Below are 6,568 nucleotides of genomic sequence, written 5' to 3' on the forward strand. Positions count from 1 at the left end.
GGCAACACCAAAGCAAGTGCAAATTCGTAGGTTTTTTTTTAGATTTATGGCCTGACAATTGTGTGTTCACAAATAGGCCTACAAAGTAGCCTAATCATCTTTACTGTTATTGTTAAATAACAAAATTGCATTTTCCATCCTGGCACCATATCAAGGTAGGCCTACTCTAGTCTAGTCTATGAAAAACGTCAACAGATTCTAAATGTTTCTGAGCTTGTATCTCTAAAGAAGACAAGCCTTTTTATTAATATTACATAGGCTGTTTGGATGGTAAATCACGTTTTAGTGCAAGTTAAAGAGCAACAAAAACTTTTGAATTTACTAACGTTAGAAAGAAATTAGATGGGAATGTCTGTGTGTGTAGTAGGCTACACATAAAAAATGTTTACAAATAAAGGACAATCACAAGTTTGAGGGTGTACAACAACATGTGATAGCCTACAGTTTACTACAGTTTACTTTTTTTTGTCATCACGCTGAAAAGCAGTACCTATACTTGAAACATTGCTTACATCTATATTTTATTTTGTTATTTTAGCTTTTTCTTTGGGTGGCGTTTGACCCCCCGGTTGCATTCAAAAATCTATTTAATATAAATGCTGTTCCGTTGACTATGTTCATCAAATCATTCTGCTTTGCCATCACAGGAATAAATTAAATTTAAAATATATTAAAATAGAAAAAAGATAGCCTATTTTAAATTGTAGTATTTCACACTATTGCTGTTTTTAATGTATTTTGCCTTGGTGAGCTGTAGAGACTTCTTTCAAAAACATTAAAAATCTTACAGACCCCAAACTTTTGAACAGTAGTGTACAAGTAACATTTATTATAGGTATGTTTGTGCAATTCAATTTATTTAAATTGATTGTTAAAAGTTAAAATGGATTGTGTAATGTTCTGTAATTGTTGTTAACAAATCTGTCAGAAAAATTTTTGGGGTACAACTGCCTGTCACTGGCAGCCCTTTAAAAAAATGAACAATGGTTTTATAGTGTCAGTTATTTGGACTTATTCACCTTTAGTTTCACTTTAATGAACTTTCACTTTCATGTGTTCATTTGTTTGATTTTCCACCCACTCATCAGTTATCATGGACACTCATCAGATCATCACACCTGTTGGTCATCTCCTCATTCTCACTGTATTTAAGTTTCTCACCTTTACTCTGTGTTTGTTGGTTATTGTTTGTGTGTCTGTGTTACACGCTGTTACTTTCTCGTCGTGGTGGACAGGATTACCTGAGTTTGTTTTCATTAAAGTACCATTTTGTTTTAATAAACCTTTTTGAACTCTCCTTTGTCTTCATCTTATTCAACATAGTGACATATACCACACGACTAATTGCAGGTGTGTCAAGAGCACAAATCACAAAATCGTTTAGTGGTCATGAAAATGTATTTAGATTCAGCATATTATTGATGCATTCACCTCATATCATGACACACTGCTTTCCACTAAAGAAGTGCAGAGATAAACCCTCCAATAGTGTAGCTCAAAACAGGATTTGCCAGTCTATTCTTGCTAATATGCAAATTGCATGCATGGTTCTATGGAACTGCTGCTTTTCATTTGTTTGCACGCCTCAACATTCCTTGCAGTTATGATGAAAAGAACTGTGACCTCTTCGAAATTCCTGACGTTAAACCACAATGAGTTTATTAGAAATGCAGTATTCATATTTTATAGGCCAATAAACATCTATTTGACACTATGTGCACCACTTCAGTTTTTAAGTTTATTTTGGTTTCTTGTGACTTTAAAGTTTCAGATTCACACGCATACATTTTTTTTTTACTATGCCCTCCTGGCTGGCTTGCCACTAACTGTAACACTGTACTGTAACAGTTACTATTTTTACCATACCTTATCTACTGAATTTCACCAGGTAACACCAGGTAATAAACCAGTAGCATAGGTTCACTACAGAGGGCAAGTATTTATAAGGCACATATAAACACAGACAATGACTAGAAAATGTACCAATTTATATTTTGTTTGAAAGATTGGTTGAATATAGATTAAATAAAATTACAATAACAATGAAATAAAATAAAAGCACAAATTAATGATTTGTTTCTTTTATATTGAAGTGATATTTTCAGCTCTGATATTTGAATATATACCTATTTATATTCTAATTGTAGTTTATAGTTTGTAGATATTTCATTGTATTAACTTGTAGTTCAATCATTTAAATTAAAGCTTTTGCTAATCCTTTAGATTTAGATTTTGGTTTGTTCAGCATTATTATATTATTTAACTCTGAAAAATGGAAATACCAACCCAAATTAAAACATCAAAAATATAAAAGAGGGGAAAAATACAAATAAAATTCAATATCACAGTAACCCACTTCAGATCAGTAAGAGAACAATTCTCAACTCCTCAAACAATATAACAGCTCAATAACATCTCAATCTGAACGTGGCACGCTTTCTGTATTTAGTCATTTTTCCCCTTAAAATTACTCAATGACTTCGATTAAACATTTTGTTGCATCTTTTCAGCATTTTTGTTGAAATTATAATTATTGCAAATTTTATTCTTTTTTTCCCAGTCAGTTAAATTCTGACCTGTGTTACATTTACTTGGTATCAGATCAATACCAAATTTTGCAACATTGCCCACCTCTACTTATCCAGCTGGTGAGGAGCGCCCTCTGGTGGTCAGCAGCGGCATATCATGATTACGTCGTCTTTTGTAGCATTGATCGTTGGGGGTAAATATTTAGTTTTTCTCAGTCGCTTTGGTGCATTTCTCAAATTACAACTGAAATTCTCAAAACCACTTGTTTAACCTCCATCTAGTCACTTGTGCACATCATAAAAGGAACTTCTTATTATTTTGAACAAATTGCAAATGCTTTGGTACATCCATGCAATTGACAAGTTGCCTACTTTTCCTACATTATCAATTGCTTTTGATCAAAATATATTATACTGGTTCCCTGTTGAATATTCTTAACCCTTGAAACATCTTGGTATTAGTTGCATTAAATACAAAATGGTTGTTGAGCAACTGTAGTTGTCATAAACTGTCAAGCATATTTTCTACACATTTCTATTAGAGTTTATTTTATTTTATTTTTTTTGTAAATGTTTCCTGAATTGATGAATTGCGAAGGTGAATTTTGAATTTCACTAATGAAGGGAAATGTAAAGGGCTACATCAACCAATGATCCACCAGTTCTCTAAAATAGCTCAGATGTGCATGTTATGAACCTTCATTTGGCAAGCATAGACAGAGCACAACACTGTTACAAATTCTGACCATGCAGAACAACAAGGAAACAAACAGGGTCAACAGCCGGGAAGAAGAAGAGGAGTGAGGATGCGTGGTGGAAGGGTAGGCAAGACAGTGGAAGAGGTAGAAGAAGCCAAGATTGTTGACATGATTTTGATGAAATAAGGTCCAATATTGTGGACCATGTTCTCATAATGTCTGAGGCAGGTTGAAAGGTACAGCCGATTGTTGGGAGAACAACTGTGTCCTTAATCATTCAAACGTTTATAGACAGAACAGTAAATAATCAGACAATGTTCACTATACTGCATACTTACTGCAATGCTAGTCCATGTGCATTTTACATTATACAGTAAATATACTTTATAGAGACATGTAGTAAACAAAAAAGTGTTAAACAACCGGTTTATATTTTATATTTTCCAAAGTAGTAAGCTTTGATGACAACTTGGCACACTCATGACATTCTCTCATCAGATTCACGAGGAGTTCTCACCTCCACCAGGCGTTCTGCTCACATTACCCCTCTGCTTCATGACCTTCACTGGCTACCCGTGGCATCACGTATCCACTTTAAGGTTTTGCTTCTAACGTTTAAGGCATTAAACAGTCTGTGGCTACATTCAAAACTCAGTTAAAAACATATCTATTTAACATGTATTTCGTTTAATCAATGTGACTGTACGTGTGCAATGTGACTGTAATGTTTGTGTAAGTGAGTGTGCGATTTGCCGGGGGGGGGGGGGGGGGGGGGGGGGTGCGTGGGATTTCCCCCTTTCTGGTCAAAGTATCCCTGCCTCTGCTTAATTATTTTTATCCCCGGTGGGGATAAATTTATCCCCCCCTCAAAGTGATCGTGCTACTACAATAGTGGCGAGATGGATCACAAAACTTATCACGGGTCCGTGGTTTGATTAAAGTCAATTTTATTTTAAAAATGCGCTCCTTCGGCTGGCTCTGGTATAGCGGCCGCAGCCTCTCTGTAATCACCTCTCTGCAGACTTGCGCAATGTCCCGCCCACGGCGCTATCTGATTGGTTACTCCTCACAAGTAATAGCCTATCAACACTTGCGAGAATGGGCAGTAGAGCTGTGTGTCGGAGGCGTTTAGCGCGGCGCGGTAGACGCGAACTGACACAGATGATGCATCTGTCTTTTCTATCATTTCACTGTAGCTCAGCATCGCGATGTAACGTTAACGTTGTTACTTTAACAGTTGTACAACTTTTCTACTGTGATGGTTTAACTTTGCAATCAATCCATGGTTCAGCAGACTGATAGAAGTAGCCTAGCCTAAACTAAGTAAAGCGCTGTAATGTGAACTGTCAGTGCGATAGAACAATAAAATTCGAAATGGACCACCCACTGGAAAGCTGCGGATTTTCCCACAGGAAAGCAGAAAAAGACTGTTTTCCTAGTATGATGAGGCCTACACTATAGTCTATTTATGTTTAAGTTGACACTACGTTGTGCCATTTAATTTTGCCATTCATAAATAAGTCTTTTGACATGTCAAGCCGAGTGGCACTATCCATGGTACTGGGAGGGGGATTTAATTCTTAGGCTACGTGTTTTTCGTTGTGCGTGATCACAGTTCATATTAAGCTATTAGAGTAAAACATATTGCGTTAGGCTACTTCATGAGTTAATAAGAAAAAAGATTTTACAATTCCTGCAAATGCAGTGATGAAATTCATGTTCTCATCATGATTTATTTTTATGAATAAAACTTTTTCAAAACATCCCCCCCTCTGTTGTTTTTTTCACAAATCGCACCCTGTGTATACATGTATCGTAAATTACAGTTTTCACTAACCTCCTTTCTGAAATGGGCTCCTGGAATGGTTTTCAATTCAAAGGTTGTTTGCTTTGTCAAGAGTTAACTTGTGTGTTGTCTTTTGCAGAGAAAGGGTGGGTACAGAGTCAATAGCCCTATTAGTGCTACTACAACTACTGTACAAATCCATATGACGGCCACAGAAACACTCAAGTTCAGCAAAGAGAAAAGACAGTCACAACTTTAGGAAATAAAGGTGAGAATGAGAAAGTAAAATACCCTGTTATTGGGGAACATGAGCTTTGAATGAGAGAGAGAGAGAGAGAGAGAGAGAGAGAGAGAGAGAGAGAGAGAGAGAGAGAGAGAGAGAGAGAGAGAGAGAGAGAGAGAGAGAGAGAGAGAGAGAGAGAGAGAGAGAGAGAGAGAGAGAGAGAGAGAGAGAGAGAGAGAGAGACTACTTGTCCTACGCAATATTACCAATAGAGAGCGCAATAGACCTACTCACCTTCATTTCTCTGTGCATCGCTCGTCTCATGACCGCATGGTAATGTAAACAAGCTGCCGGCTAGCTGGGGTGTGGTGACGCAATATTATTAAAAAGCCAGCCTTCTATTGTTGTGAAGATCCATTAATCATGTCAGGGTAGTCATCGCTAAAAGATTACACTTTGATGAACACCAAGGCATTCATTTACAAAATACCATGTGTGTAAGATACAGTATAAAGGAATTCTGGGTTTTTGGTGACATTGGTGGTCTTTCGATTATCATTTATAGAGCATGACTGGCCGCATTTATATTGCCTCCATTTAAAATACTTAAAGTGTTTAAATAGACATTACAGAAAACAAATTGAGTGAGGTAATGTAGAAATATTTAAGGGGAAACGAAAGAAACTGATAAAACAAAGGTAAACATACAACGGGGATGAATTTATGTAGCTAGCATAACATGTGCTAAATATAGAGTAAAATGTGTATATAATAATATAAGTGTGATTATATCTGATGATGTGAATTGCATAGCAAATTAGTTAAATAAAATAAAATCAATGCTCCACATCATATGAATGACATCACCGCATAAAACGTGTTTGTGTGCATTAGCATGTCCGTCTCATTTGAATGAATAATCAATAGATAATTTAGTCGCGACCAATAGGTCAGGCAAAAGCGATATACGTAAACCATCACTGGGGAAAGCTGATAGAAATCAAGAATCACTGCGAATCTGACCCCTCAGCAATAGAGCTCTGTAATTAAAAATGAATGGAAGTCAATGGAGACATATGACTAGTAAGAATTCATTTGTAGAGCTCTCTAATTGGAATTGTTACTAGTAAGAATTGAATTAGAGAGCTCTGCAATTGTAATTGTTACTAGTAATAACTGAATTAGAGAGCTCTCTAATTGTAATTGCTACTAGTAAGAATTGAATTGTAGAGCTCTCTAATTGAATTCCTACTAGTAAGAATTGCATTAAAGAGCTCTCTAATTGAATTAAAGAGCTCTGCAATTGCATTCTTACTAGTAAGAACTGAATTAG

Source organism: Rhinichthys klamathensis, unplaced genomic scaffold (genome assembly GCF_029890125.1).
Source record: "Rhinichthys klamathensis goyatoka isolate OS25496 unplaced genomic scaffold, OSU_Roscu_1.1 h1tg000321l_1, whole genome shotgun sequence".
NCBI classification, from domain to species: Eukaryota; Metazoa; Chordata; class Actinopteri; order Cypriniformes; family Leuciscidae; genus Rhinichthys; species Rhinichthys klamathensis.